Genomic DNA, 15,585 nt, shown 5'->3' with positions numbered 1-15,585 from the left:
AAATGTTTAAGCAGAAGTGTGTACAGTACGTAGTAAGATTATTCATTAAAGTCTATTAATTGGTGAATAAAAACATAATATATGCATAAAATAGCAATTATTTGGCAATAAAAACAAATTAAATATTGGCACATGTTATACCATAAATGAATGTTGAGAACATTATGCTAAGTCAAAGAGGCCAGGAACAAAAGCCTACATGTAAACTAAAAACATTTACTGAGAGGCCAGTAATGAAAGGCTACATATAACTTACACGAATTTTTCTGAGTAGGGATATTTTCTTGTTTTCTGAAGATGGGATCTACCTATAATAGCCTAGGCTGCCTTTGAATTAAGAATGCATTCCAGATCAGCTTCCCAGTGAGGTCTTAAATACAATGCAAGGGGTGTGAGAGATGGCTCAGTGGTTAAAATCACTTGCTGCTCTTGGAGAGTACCCTGGTTTGATTTCTAACAGCCACGTGGCATATCTGTAACTCCAGTACCAGAGGCATAAATATCCTCTTCTTGCCTCCATTGCTGAGGAATATTTGTTTAACTATGTGAAGATGTGTTGCTGTTTTACCTTTCCTAATTATGACACCTGATTGGTCTAATAAAAAACTGAATGCCCATTAGTGAGGGAGAAGGTATAGGCGGAATTTCTGGGCAGGGAGAGTAAAGAGGAGGAAGTTAGGTTCAGAAAGAAAGAAAAAGAGACTACAGGGAAATGCCAGGGGCCGGCCAGCCAGCCATGGAGGAAGCAGGACATATAGAATAAAAGAAAGGTAAAAGGCCCCGAGGCAAAAACATAGATAAATAGAATCAGGTTAAATTAAGTTAAAAGACCTCATGGGACAAGCGTAAGCTAGTGTCCAGCATTCATAATAATTAATAACAAGTCTCAGTGTCTTTATTTGGGAGCAGGTTGGCAACCCAAAGAAAATGCCAACTACACTCCAAGGCATGGAAATGGCACATGCATATATAATGGAAAACAATCATAACACATCTTTTTAAAAAAATTATAAATTAAATATAATACCAACACATATGTAGATTCAGATAAAATTGAAAATATTTTACCAAAAATGAGTCTGAAGAATACTAAAATAATTATTTAAATTTTTCATTTATTCACTCTTTCCTTTCTTTTAAAAAGGACTGTGACATGTAGCCCTGGTTCACTTGGCAGTCACCAGGGAGCCAGAATGGCCTTGAACTCCAGCAGTCCTGCCACCACTGAGAGAGGGATTAGAGGCATGAAGTATCAGTCTCAGTTATGTACTACTGGTGACTGAATGGAGGCTTCATGTATATTACTCAAGCACTCTACCAAGATGGTTCCCAATCCCTACCTAAACAGTTTTTAAAACTGAACCCATGACTGAAGTTTCGGATAAGAAAACTCCATATCTAAATGGCTATAAACAAACAAACAATTTATAAAACTCCTATGGACAATTAAAAAAGTATACTCCTTAATTCATCTTATAAAACTATCAAAATCTGACAAGAAAACTTGTTAATCCAAGGCAATTTTGCTCATGAACAAAGATCTAAAATTTCCAAGTAATATAAAAATGTTTTGCTAACCTGGCTGGGTTGTAAAATTGATTTTACAACTGGTAATCAATAAATTTGATTTGAAAAACAAAATGATATGGTTATTTTTACAAGGAAGAACACCTGATAAGATCCCATCACTCGTAATATAAATGCTTCTCAATCTAAGAACAGACCAAAACTTCCCTATTATTAAAAAAAAAAAAGCTAGGAAAAAGGTTAAAAGCAAGTACCTTAGTTAGTGCAGAACTGTTAAATATTTTTTTTGAAAAATGAATCAAAACCTGGTAAAAGATAAGTACTAAAAGTGATGAAAGTTTAACACAATGGTTATATTTAAGGTCAGTATAAAAATATAAATAAAATGAAGTCCACAAGGACTTACATATAGTAACATGAAAATATCAAATATCTAAGAATAAAAGTTTTGGGAGATTATAAATACCACAGAGAAAAAAATAAATTGGGTAATGTTCTATGCTCATTAAACTGAAAACCAAGGTGTCATTTCTCCACAAAATGTTCTTTGGGGTCGACACAATCACAAGCATGGCACTAACAGACTGTGAATGCATGTGCATGTTTGTCTATGTAACATGATACTAAAATTCATATAAATGTGCAAAGGGCTGAGAACAGACAAGATGTTCTGAGGACAAGGTGGAAGAACTTGTTCTACTGATTACTGAGACTTACTATGAAGCCATCATAAACAAGGCCAATGTGGGGTCAGAACAAGGAGATACAAACAGAACAGACCATAGCAACCAAACCGTAAGACATGCGCACATTTAATACTTCTCAGGAATATGGAAATCCATGTGCTAGGACATCTTGCTATCCACACAGAGAAAAGGACAGACAATCAATTTCAGGTCATCACTGGATCTTTGTGTGAACACCAAAGCTGCAAGGCTTCCAGATGAGAGAAAATATCCTTACAATCATGGTTTAGGAAAAGAAGCTTTAAACTGAAATCTGTCTACTTTAAACATAAGGGAAATACTAATTACATTAAAAGTGAGAACCTTTATTTCTAAAAAGACTCATGAAAAATGGAAGAGCATATCATACAGTGGCAGAATGCATTTGTAACCAGCAAGGGCTCATTTTGCAGCATGTAATGAAGAACTCCTAGAAATGAGCAAGGGACAAGAGACAAGGTGTGTATGATGCTTTTGGAAGGAATTGTACTTGAGAGTTATGAAAGTATAAACCTCTAACTAGCACATTTAACAAAAATACTGATATTCTCCCTGAGATTTGCATAATAAAGAGCTTTTTTTTTTTATCTTTTAAAAGCATATTAAGTTGGGAGTGGGGGTGCTCACCTCTAATCCAAGTCCTGGGAAGGCAGAGAGAAGTGGATCTCTGTGAGTTCCAAGTGGATCTCTGTGAGTTCCAGGTCTGCCAGAGCTACATAGTAAGACTCTGTCTCAAAAGCAACAAAATAATTAAATGCTCCTGTTTCAAGAAACTAGGTCTCACTCCTCCTGTAATCTTAGCACTAAGAGAAATGATCACCAATGAAAAACCTGGTTTAAGAAATCTACCTCTGCCAAGACCACCAAGACTCTCTCAAACACGGGGACTTCAACAATATCCAGTGGCAATAACTAGTGATATATTCATACAAGGGCATATCCAGTAATGAGACTACAACTGCACACAGATTTTACATTCACTATTTTACTCCAAAGAAATCTGACAGGAAGAATACAACCTGATTCCATTCCAATAAATTACAAAAGTAGGCAAAATCGGTCTGTGGTGGTAAAAGTCAGGCAGGTGGTATGCTGAGGCAGGTGAGATTTCAGTTGTTTATGATCCTCGATAGGGGCTGATACACGAATGTGTGCTTGACTGATGGAAATTCACTGAGCTGTGTACTATGGATACTGTGTACTTTTTATTAACTATTTATTTAGTTCTTTTTTAAGTGTTGAATGAATACATTTTCTAAAATTATTTAAGGATTATGAAAGCAAAAAATCTTGAACCTGAGTGCTTCAGATCAAAGTACAATTTTTTTATTATTTATTTATTATGTATATACTATTCTGCCTGCACGTATGCCTGCAGGTCAGAAGAGGGGTTCAGATCTTGCCTGCTACAGATGGTTGTGAGCCACCATGTGGGTGCTGGAAATTGAACTCAGGACCTCTGGAAGAGCAGCCAGTGGTCTTAAACCATTGACCCATCTCTCCAGCCCCCAAATACAAAATTCTAATAACTATCATTTCAAGAGTAATATGGTAATAACCAAAACAACCCACACATGTCAAAATCAGTGACTCTCAGTGTTAGCTGGAAATGATGTGACTGGCTTCTGTCCAGTTACAGTCACAGCTTGAGTTATAAAGATCTAGAACTATCTTGCAGCTTTCTGTTATAAATATTTTTTAAAAAAATTTGGAAGTTAATGGACTGACAGAGCTAGTCAAACCCCCTATTTTATAAATAAAAAAACAAGATCCTTTAAAGTTAATTTGTCCAAGGTGATAAAAAGATGAGTAAGTATAAAATAGTTGAAATTACTAAATTACATCTACCCTTACCAATTTGTTAAGGTCTACATAGTAAGAGAATTTACTCGGAGTGTCTCTCAATATACACCATATTCATTTGAAACAATTTCATCCAACCAACCCAAAATTATTTTCTTTGCCACCATGGCTCACAGCCAAAAGTTATTTCTGTGGCAGAAAAGATAAGACTTTCTATAGTAAAGTCCATGATGTGCAGCCTACCAGATAACTTTCTGTTTACACTATGATGACTTTGACATCGAGCTTAAAGCACATATGAAAATTCAGAATAAAGGAATCTCCACATATGGCATCCTTGAAAAAAAAGTTTAAAAAAATCAATCATGGCCACAAATTAAAACCAAGGGTTTTCTAAAAGCTCATATAAACAATCAAATGTCTTACCTTACTGACATTAAATGATTACACTAATTTCTTATTAAATCATTACTTCTAAGTCGCTAAATTCTCCACTTCATCCTACTTTACAATTATGTTCACAACTAAAAATGCTTATGATTTTAAAAGAATGTCTTGTCACTCTGAAGCTAAAATGATCAAACATTAACAATATTTGATCTTGTGGAAATAATTTTAAATTATAAAAGTGTATAGTCTCAACTACATACTAACGGGATTCTTTTCATTATCAGAGGACTCTCACCTGTCATTTCAAACCATAAAGTTTTAAGCCAAGATGAATCTCTGGCTTTGCTAGCCATAGAGGAAACACCTGGCCTTTGAGGACACGCATAAAACTAAAGAATAAATCAGAAAACAGTTTTATGGCAACAGATTTTTTTTAACTAACAAAATGGATATGCCAATGACATAAATGCAAATAATTACAAATGGGGCCAGTGAAATGCTTCAGTGGGTAAAAGTACTCCCACTCTTCTCAATGCTCTGAATTCAATCTCAGTGACTCACATATGGGAAGAAGAGAAAGAAGCCCCACGTGTTGTCCTCTGATCTCTACACAAATGCTGTGCTGTTCACGCATACCCAAAAGAAATTAATGCATGTAAAAAAAATTAACCAATTTAATGACAAAATGCAACGTATTTTGGAACACAAAAAGGGTAGTAGTAGGGGATAAATAATAAAAATTAAACTCTGCAGTTTGGATAAAACTAATACAGTCTATTTTTGATAAATAGGTTTGGATGAAGAGTATATGGGAATTTTATACTATCTCTGCAATTTCAACTTTTTATTTATTTATTTATTTATTTATTTTTACCAACCCAATCCCTGACGTTCCCATCCCTGCATACATCTCCCATCAGTTTACCCAGGTGATCTCATCTATTTCCCCTTCCCAGGGAAATCCATGTTTCCTTCCTGCTACCTGGCTTCTCTGGAGCAGGGAACTGTAGCCTCGTTATTCTTTTATCTCTGCAATTTTAAGTCTAAAGTGTTTCAAAGCAAATATAAATGACTTTGCAAAAGTTACTAAAAAAGAGAAATTTATACCTCAATTGACACAAGCAACTTTCCACATTCACTTAGGGTGAGGTGAGGCTATAAACCAGACCTTTCAAATCTTTCAATTTATTTATTTATTATTGGGGGGAGTATGCATGTCAGAGCATGCTTGGAAAGGTTAGAAACCACTTTGTAGTCGGTTCTTTCCTTCTACCTTTGCATGGGTCTGGAGGATCAAACTCAGGTGATCAGGCTTACATGGCAAGAGTTTTTTTCCTACAGAGCTACCTGCTAGCTTGGCACCCAGCTTTACGTGGCTTGGAGTTCTGTACTTAGGTCCTCAAAATGGCAAGGCAAATGCTTCACCTAATGGGCCATCTCTCCAGTCCAGACTAGTTTTGTTTGCTTGCTTATTTATTTGGCCTGGGACTCCAAGAGAATCTCTTTTTTATTTGTGCAAAAGGGAAAGCCATACCTTTCCATGTGTGTCCTAAACCACTTAAAATACTGCCATGAGATTCCTGGCTATTAGATAAGGAAGGACAAGGGTTTATAAAGCACTGCTTTGCTACAGACAGGTGCTGAGTTCCAGTTGAGTTTATCTAGTCCTTTACAAAACCAGCCACTGGCAGTAGGCTGGGGTGGCAATAAGGTGGAAATCTAAAAGCAAGCTAGCTATTTCCGAACATGATACAATTAAACCCAAAGGCCATAACAAAACAAAAATCATCCCAATTTGGATAGAAAAAGAAGTGAAAAGTCTAAAACTGTTCCTTTGTGGAAAGAAGACAAGATCCTACTTTTAGATGGGAGAAAAGAATCCTATTTAAGGTACATAGAGACAGGCAACAGACGAGTATATATCAAGGTGTTCTGGACATTCTCAAACAATAAAGCTTAATAAAGATGAGTGGATAACATTTCTTACAGACCCACCTTCAAGCAAGATAAGGTTTTACATATTACACCCATTACTGATACAAACCTCGAGAGTGTTCCTTTACGTGTACTGTAGAGAGGAGATTGGAAGGCAGGCACTCTAGAAGGACAGAGCACGGTCATAAACACTTTACAACAGTCTTTTGAAAACACCAGCCAGAAAAATGGCTCTTGCCACTACTCACCCTATCCTCAACCTCCACCAGAAAAGCAAGTTTTTCCTCAAGGCATGAGGAAAGTCTTTGCTGCTCATGCGGAGGGAGGAGCCCACTGCCTTTTCAGCAAGGCTACGTTCATAATCTTCTAGTACCCGATGTTCTGCCTGCATGGTTTTGCTGATACACTGCCACAGAAAAGTTAGTTTTCACAGTACTATCAATATTCAAATTCAGATACACTGAACTACTCTGAGAAGCAGAACACTCTATACATTTTTTCCTGTGGGAAAGTGGTGTATATTTCAATTTTAAAAGAAGTCTTTACAGACCTTATAGAAATTAGGCTCCCTCTCTATAGACTCTAGCTTTATAGATACCAATATCACTAAATTTTAATAAAGAAACTAGTTATTGAATCCTATTTTACTCACACATCATACAGGCTTAGTTCTTTATTCTTTCCATGATAGAAATAGGGCTACAGAAAAAAATCTTAATATTCTATGGGTTTTCTGAACTATGCCCAATTGTGGGTGGATCTGGCAGTTATTATACATTTAGCCTGGACCTCTCAATAAGCTTTGGCTTTAAGTGTTACTATCAAGGAAGTGAAGACATTTTTTACAGCTACTCCACCACAATAAAAAGGATATCATCTCAAAAGGAAGCTCAAGTATTAATGACGATGACAATGTTAGTAATAAAAACAATTCTTTTGTGCATTTACTACCGCTAGTCATGCTTTAAATATAATATATCCTCTGGCCCATTTAATCCTCACGAGGTAAATACCACATTATCCTCATTTCAAAACTGAAGAAACAGGTCAGAGATTAAGCAATTTGCCCCAAAACACAGAGCTAGTCTGTGTCAAAAGCTCTAGTTGTTTCAGAATTTTGCCTTCAGAGATGATTTTTAAACTATCATACTCTGTATGTAATTAGAGAATTTGGTAAACTTAAAATGAACAGAGGGTGCAAATTGAAATTCAGTTTTCAAACAAGAATGGCCTGGAGCAACCCTTAAAGCCTTATTGTGCCTTTTATTGGGACAATTTCCTTCAAGCAAGCTAAGATTAAATACCTTTACAGAGAACAAGTATAAAATAAATTTGGCTCTGCTTTTCTCACTTTGAAGTATCTCACTGAATTTTTTGAATATCACAGCCAATAACAGTATTATCACAACAAATTAGTAAACCTTTAAAATCTTCAGGTAAAACACACTGCCCAAGTTTACCACTAAGTAAACTAGAGTATATAACAGCAAAATGGATAGTACCTTTGAAAAGTTTCAAAGCATCAACAAAAAAACAGCATGAACAAGATATTCCTTTTGCGACAAACTAGAACTCTGTTGCTCTAACACCACAATAAGATCTGCTTTAATGACAAACACTGAACTGAGATAGAACAAATATATGTGTTATTTCAAGATGTGTACCGAAATTCAGAAAATTTTCACCGAAAATCTAAAAGACCCTATCAGGGGGCTAGAAAGATGGCTTCATGGTTAATAACACAAGCTGTTCTTCCAGGGGACCCAAGTTCAATTCCTAGAACCCACATGGCATCTAACTTTCTAGAACTCTACTCCCAGGGCAACTCATAGCCTCATCTTGTCAACTTGGGGAGCTGGTGCACAGACATACATGCTGGTAAAACACCCATATGCATAAATGAATATTTTAAAAGACATAGACTTAAAAAACTCTTTATCACAGCTGGAGAGATGGCCTGATGGGTGAGAGCACTGACAGTTCTTCTAGAGGGCCCAGATTTCATTCCTAGTACCCACGTGGTGGCTCACAACTGTAGGCAACTCATACATGTGATGCAGATATATGCAGGTAAAACAATAGCACACATAAAATAAAAGTTAAAAACTATCAGTTTATTTCCTGAAAGAGCCATCTCACCAACATAATTGGACTAAATCTGGACAGCCAAAAGTGGGTTACCTACTATTCTCACTAAGTAACAAAAAGCGGGTAACCTCCATAAGTTTCTGGAACTAATGTTTTAATAGTTTTTGATATTTTCATACAACGTATTTCAGTCATATTCACTTTCCTTCCACCAACTCTTCCCAGATTCCCCATCCTTCCCAACTTCATGTTCTTTAAAAAAAAATCAGAACAAATTTATGCTGCCCAAATATTCTTGGATGTTTGTCTTTCCACTGGTGTGGTCCGCTTACCAGGGTCCACACTGTTAGAGCAAACTAACTCTCCTTTTCAAAGCAGCTAAGTAACTTTTATGCCCAGATCCCCTCACTAAGCTGAGAGGAGTCTGGGCTTGTACAAGTCTTGTGCATTCTGTCACAACTACTTTAAGTTCCTATGTACACCTGTCTCGCTGTGTTTTTCAAATCATCTATTTGAACTTCAGCCATGGGCTTCACGGGAAACCAAGACTAAGGCACTACATTTCTAAAGCAATCCAGGAAAACCTAAACAGCCATAAGGTAACAAGAAGTACACAAACCACCAAGCTCTGTGGGCAATGGTTCTATAGGAAAATCCATTTAGCATTCCAACTCAGTAACAAATCAACCCACTCTGCCCTATTAAGTTCTGGAAGTAGAAGGAAATCTTCCCTCACTAAGGAAAGTCTGAGCTTCCTTAAGATCTGATCAAAGCAGAGCAGGAGAAAGGGCATGAAATAAGGACAGAAGTCAGAGCTGGGGGGTAGGGGAGAGATCAGAGATGAAGACGGCGAAACCTAGTGAAGAAGCGGTCGAAGTTGAGACAACAGCTGAAAGGAAGGACTACAGAGGATGAGAGTGGGGTGGGTAATGGAGAGAATGACGGAACACTGCCCACTGGCTTCTACAAACTTAGCTTCTTGACTCTTAAGGAGAAGAGAGATGAGAAGCCATAGCAAGGGTCTTGCACTGCCTCCCTCACTTAGTCTGTTATTCTCATTCTCCTTTTTAAGACACAATCTGGTGGGCCATGGGGTCTTAAGTGCATTCCTCTTGACCTGCTAGGGCAAAAGAATTCAGACCAGAGGATGGAGTTAAAGGCTTTGAAGCCCTCTTCACTCTTCATGAACACTGCAAAAGACTCCAGCGTCAGCTGAGAGCTAAAGGAAAGACCCAGGGAGGGGCAGGAACAGCATAAGAGAGGAAGGAATATAAACTGAGAGATTTTAAGTAGGAAGAAAAGTGAAATTTTGGAGAGTTGGATAGTAATCTAATAGAGATCTCAATTAATTAAACTATAAAAATGCTCTTAAATATTTAGGATTCAATTTGACAGTTCCAAGTATTTCATTACATCCATTTCACTTTTAGATAAACGAATATTTATGGTTAGGATATTAATATAGGGTTATGTCAAAGGTATGAAAATAAACTTCTAGAGACATACAATTTTCTGGTGTACTTTTTCTGCATAGTGATCATGCAAATCATGTCAGCACTGCTTTCTGTTTATTTGGTAGGCTTTATCATTTATCAATATTTTCCACTCTAATAGGCCAAATACCAGGAGTAATTCCCTTCACAAGTAAAGTATACTTAACTCTTTCTTCAGAGTTCAACTATAATTAAAAACTTGCTCCTTCAGCCCAAAGATTATCCGTCAAGATTGTAAGGTGTTATTTAAAACAACCCCACAATCCACAGAACACATACCCAGATATACACTGAGTAACACAGAAATCCTTTTCCCATGTCCAGAAGCCAGTGCTGCTCCACTCCTAAAACAGTTTACAGCTCTAACAAGGAAGCAGCAAACCCTCAGCATTTCTAGACTTTCCAGTCAAAGATAACCACATGGTTAACTCTGACCAAATGACCTGCTGGAGGATGAGCACCACTTAGGTGTCATCTTCCTCCCGACCCCACCCCCCAGCTTGCCTGGCTGTTCTTCCAGTTGAACTCTACCCAGATGTGGGGCCTCTCTCTTGAACAGAGATAAGAGCGAGGACAACAAGCTCAACAGCACATGAGAGATCCAACAGCAGAGACCAGCAGGAGCCAAGAGTAATGCCTCCACCGCCCCAACACCTCTGCAAAATGTCCCCGTGATTTCACCGACAGAGCAGACACGCACTGCTCTGGGATATCTAAACTCTGTCCATCACTAGGCCCATAAGAGATGCTGTTACTTGTCTTAGTATTGACCCTGTTTTCTGCAAAACACAATCTAACTCTAAAACTTTGAAACTACATGAAAAGAAGAGAAGCAAAATTGAACCGTGTGTTACCATAAAACTCCTGCAAAGCAGAGTGAGGCCCCTATAAATATGCTCCTATTTTACTTTAGTACTGCAATTTTAAATAGGATTCAAGATTGGAGTAAATAAAACATTTACTCTTTGAGGTATGACATCTTAGGTATGCTGAACAGAAGGCGAGGTTACCAAAAACGTGAATTTCGGGTATAGGTTACTATTAGCTATTTGGAATCAATCTTTCTTTACTAATCAACTCAAACTGCAACTCTGTCTAGAAAATGAACACATCACAAATGAAAAAAAATTCCTGAGATTATCTTTTGTTAAGGACACACGGCAATCTTCAACAGAATTGAACTGTTTCTTTACAACAAAACTTTGCATTCTCAATTAATACGTGTCTGCACATAAACACATACAGACCATGTGGAAAGGGCAGTCTCAAACCAGACACACATGGCTCTGAGTTCCAGCACTGCCCCGAACTCACTGGACAACCTCAGCTGTGCAAGCTCCAGAAGAAGACTGGAGGTAGATGTCGTTATCTGATAGCAGCGACATTTTCTTAGCACAGAGCAACTCTGAGGATTACATTGAAACGCACACTACCCAGCAAGTCCAGTGACTGTGTATACTCAATGGTAACTCGGTTTGCTTCCACACAAACTGTACAGGGTGGTCTGCAATTAAAGAAAAGAATGTGTCAGATAAACAGAAGAAAATTCGGCGTGATTGAACATTCACTACGCTCTGTCAAATGTAACCATGGCAATTGTATATTTAATATCTACCTTCACTAAAGTCAACTTTGCCTTGATTAGGCCAATTCTAGGCCAAAGGGGAGGGAGACATCTAGACTTGTAGAAATTCATATAACACACTGATTTAAAACTATGTATGTGGAGAATTTAAGGAGTACTTGCATTTTTCTAATGTCCATTGCAGGGAGGGTGAATTACCATAAGAAATGATGTACTCTGTAATTGAACATGACACAGTTAAACGTCCATTAAAAATAAACCTTCTTGATCATGTTTTCTTTTTATGCATATTCTTTCATAGCCCTACAAATCATCGTAAAGCAAAAAGGAAACGTCCCCCACCCCATGCAAGCGTACAGAGCAAGCTCAGTTCACAGGTCTCCTTCCTTTCCTTTTACAAACTCACAAGTAAAGACAGGGCGCAAACTGACAAATGTTAGTGAAGAACATAACTGAAGAGCCCTGTCTTGTCAGGAATTTTTCTCAAAAGAAAAACAAAAATCTAAGTGCTAGGCTTCAGTACAGACAATGCTTTATCTTCCGACTCATCGAGAGTACGAACTTTTGGTTCTTTATTGTGCAACTTGCTTTCTCCTTTACCTTGTCTACACCTCGCCTCCACCCATCCTACTTACTGTACTTTCTAAGCAGATACACAGCACTAAACCCTAAGCCTCCAACTAGGAACAACTCTTGCTGGACCTCGGAGGGCCGGCTGCTTAATGTCATCGTCAAACGAAGGTGAGGTCTTTGCTTTCCTCACCACCTGCCAACAATTATTTGCAAACCTCCTGCAAAACAGTCTATTATTACTAACCTTGTGCACAGGTCCCAGCCCCTTCAAGAGAAGCAGCCTCAGTCCAGGCGAGCCCTAGTCCCCGGAACACCTTACTGAGGCTGGAGACCTGTACGGAGAGGTTCTCTCTGCAGATGTCCAGGCATCATTCCCCTTCACCCGAGGGCTGATGGCAATCAAGCCTCCCTCCCACCCCCCCCCACCCGCAGCCACTCCCTCTCCCCTCAGCCTCGGGGCGTTTGGGGCGTCCGGGCGGGCGCAGCCACCACGACAGGCCCTGCGCGGACCTCCCGCAGCCTCGTACTTCCCCGTGTCTGTTGACAGCTGTAGGCCGAGCAGAGCCCCTGAACCCCCGCAGTCTCGCACACGCCCAATGTCGTGGGCGCGGGGTCACTAGGACGACCCCACGGCACCCCCAAAGTCTTGGCCTCGGGCAGGTGCCGGGCCTCTAGCCGCCACTCACCGAGCCCCAGTCGTCGCTCCGAGCTCCACCGCCTGGCCTCTGCACCCTCGGCTGACTCCCGCGGGGGGTCCCGGCGGGCACCGCTTCCCCGGCCGACCCCCCTCCTGTGCGCGCCAAGCCGAGGGCAGATCCGGTGTGAGCCGCCACTGCTGCCGCCCCCTTGCCTCTCCCTCCTCCCTCACAGCGTCCCTCCCACTGAGGCCCGCCTAGTATTTCCTGGATCCGGTCTCGGGGAGAGCTAGGCAGGAGAGCTGCGGGCTTCGGGGCTTCCGTCGGGCGCCTTCGCTCGCCAGGCACAAAGATGGCACCACTGGGGGGGGGGGGGCAGCCCTAAGCGATCTCGCGAGGTTTTCCCTACAGGAACCAGAGGGCGGGGTCCCCACAGGAAAGGTGATAAATGAGCCTGGGCGAATGCTTGCCCACGTCGGAAATGGGCCGGACGTGGAACGTTTACCACGCCTGCGCGGGGCCCTGGGGCTACCGCTTCCCAGAATTGCCCTCGAAGTGAGATCCGGGCTCAGAGTTCTACCTGTTTTCTCGAGGCGGGAGGCGGAGTAACTCGGAGTGCAACCCGGTAAAAGACTCGGCACGATCCAGTACCAAAGTGAGCGCTATCCTTAAGGCTTGCCATCCCACCCAAGCTCCTAAAGTAGAAACACACAGACGCTTGCCCAGCTGTGTTGGCGTGTGCCTCTAATCCCAGCCCTCGGGAGGCAGAGGCAGGAGGATCTCTGTGAGTTCGAGGCCAGCCTGGTCTACAAGAGCGAGGCTCCAAAGCTACAGAAAACCCCTGTCTCAAAACAAACAAAAGCATACAAACTCTTGCTCACAGGAATTTCCTAGCCCTTTGCTCCTCCCTAGCTCTGCTATGTTCTTTAGAAAGTCTACTACAGCGAAACCCTGGGGGGGGGGGGAGAAAAAAAATCTGAGTCACCTGGCGAGTGGGTGTGGTGGTAAACAGCTTTAATCCCAGCACTCAGGAGGCAGAGGCTGGCAGATCTCTTGTGAGTTAGAGGCCAGCCTGCTCTACACAGCAAGTTCCAGGACAGCCAGAGATACACAGAGAAACCCTGTCTCAAAAAACAAAACAAAACAAACAACAACAACAAAATAACAGACTCTCCTTCATTCTGTTAGTTCACGTTACTATGCGCTTCACAGGTAACAACTGCTGTCAGTTTTTCACACAAATACCTTATTTTCTTGTTTTATTCTTTTCTTGTCTTTCATAGTCATATAAACACAGTTCAGTTTTCTATATACCCATTACAGAGGAAACAAAATGCTCTGACCATGAAAAAAAAATTGGTCTCAGATGGAGGATGGGGAGAGGGGATTTTGTGTTACAAGTAAGCAGACAACATGGGAGTCATACATCTGGAGAGGTGTCATATCTCTATCTTTAAAAGAAAAACAACTAGAACTAGAACGTCCATATGACCTAGATATATCCCTCTTGCATATACATCCAAGGACTCTAAGCATATCAAAGACATGTTTGCCGATTCGCATTTACTATATATAGTACTGTTTACAACACCCCAGACATGGGATCAGCAAAGATGGCCATCAACAGAGGAGTAGAAATGTGGCATGTGGAAATGTGGAGTTTTCAGGAAAATGAATAAAACTAGAATCATGTTAATTGAAATAATCAATTCAGAAACACGATAGGGTGTATTTGCTCTTGTATGCAGATCTAGATTTTAAAGAGTCTATGTGTCCATAACATGAAAATAGAAGAGGAACTATATGGGATGAAGGGGGCTCTAATTCTAAAGGAAAAAGGAGGTGGAAATAATTGTAAGGAAAAAGAGATGAATATTGCATGTTCTCGTATAAAACCTAGATATAAGTGTATATGTGTATATGTGTGTGAACATTATATATATATATATATATATATATTATATGGCATGACAATAAATGGACTATGTGGGGTGAGAAAGGGATCTAAAGGAATCATGAGGGAGAAGATAATTGATGTGGGATTCCTCTCTGTATGCTGCGAATACCATTGGTTAATAAAGAAACTGCCTTGGCCTAATAGGGTAGAATATAAGTAGGCCAGGAAAACTAAAGTGAATGCTGGCAGAAAGAAGGGCTGAGTTAGAGAGAAGTCATGGAATCTCTGCCAGAGACAGACATGCTGAAACTTTGCCAGTAAGCCACTGCCATGTGGCAATACACAAATTAATGGAGATGGGTTCAATTAATATGTAAGAGTTAGCCAATAAGAAGCTAGAGCTAATGGGCCAAGCAGTGATTTAAATAATATAGTTTCTGTGTGATTATTTCCGGACTAAGTGGCCGGGAACTAACTAGTGGCCTCCTTACTACAGATAATTGTAAAGAAAAAAATAAAGACAAATATTATATTTTCTATCTCATATACAGAGCCTAGATTTAATTGTATATACACACATCTATACATTTATACATGTGCATGTATATGTATATGACTTGACAGCAAAAGGATAACTATTTGTTTGGAAGAAGGAGACCAACAGAAGCATGGAGAAGGAGCATTGGAAGGTGATGAGGGCAGATAGCAACAAGGAACAATGTTAGACATACACAAAATATCATTAAAATCCCACTACTTATGTTCACTAAAAATTAATAAAATTAAAAGAAAATATCTCATGCAAGAAGTTCTTTGGGGTTATTACATAGAAGTTAGTCCGGGGAACTAGTCGCAGTGATGTCAAGAAACAAATCATCCTGCTTATTTCAACAGAAGCTTTAATATAAAAAGTTATTATTAAGCCGGGCAGTGG

At 39.7% G+C, this 15,585-nt stretch overlaps 1 protein-coding gene across 2 annotated transcripts in view; it reads right to left on the bottom strand.

Moving 5' to 3' along the window:
• The window catches only part of LOC121438956 (TGF-beta-activated kinase 1 and MAP3K7-binding protein 3-like), a 70,519-nt gene extending 57,654 nt beyond the window's left edge, over positions 1-12,865 (bottom strand). Inside the window, exon 1 of one of the 2 annotated variants that reach the window (XM_041639464.1) lies at positions 12,806-12,865. The gene's annotated coding sequence lies outside the window, so the exon portion shown is untranslated. The remainder of the gene's footprint in view (positions 1-12,805) is intronic. The other variant, XM_041639462.1, reaches the window with a different exon arrangement.
• Between the last annotated feature and the right edge of the window lie 2,720 nt (positions 12,866-15,585).

This window comes from Microtus oregoni, unplaced genomic scaffold, assembly GCF_018167655.1.
Source record: "Microtus oregoni isolate MIOR12 unplaced genomic scaffold, Mior012 000059F_ref0000304, whole genome shotgun sequence".
In the NCBI taxonomy this organism is placed as follows: Eukaryota; Metazoa; Chordata; class Mammalia; order Rodentia; family Cricetidae; genus Microtus; species Microtus oregoni.
Note: the sequence above shows the minus strand (reverse complement) of the source record. Positions and strands in the feature narration are given on the sequence as shown.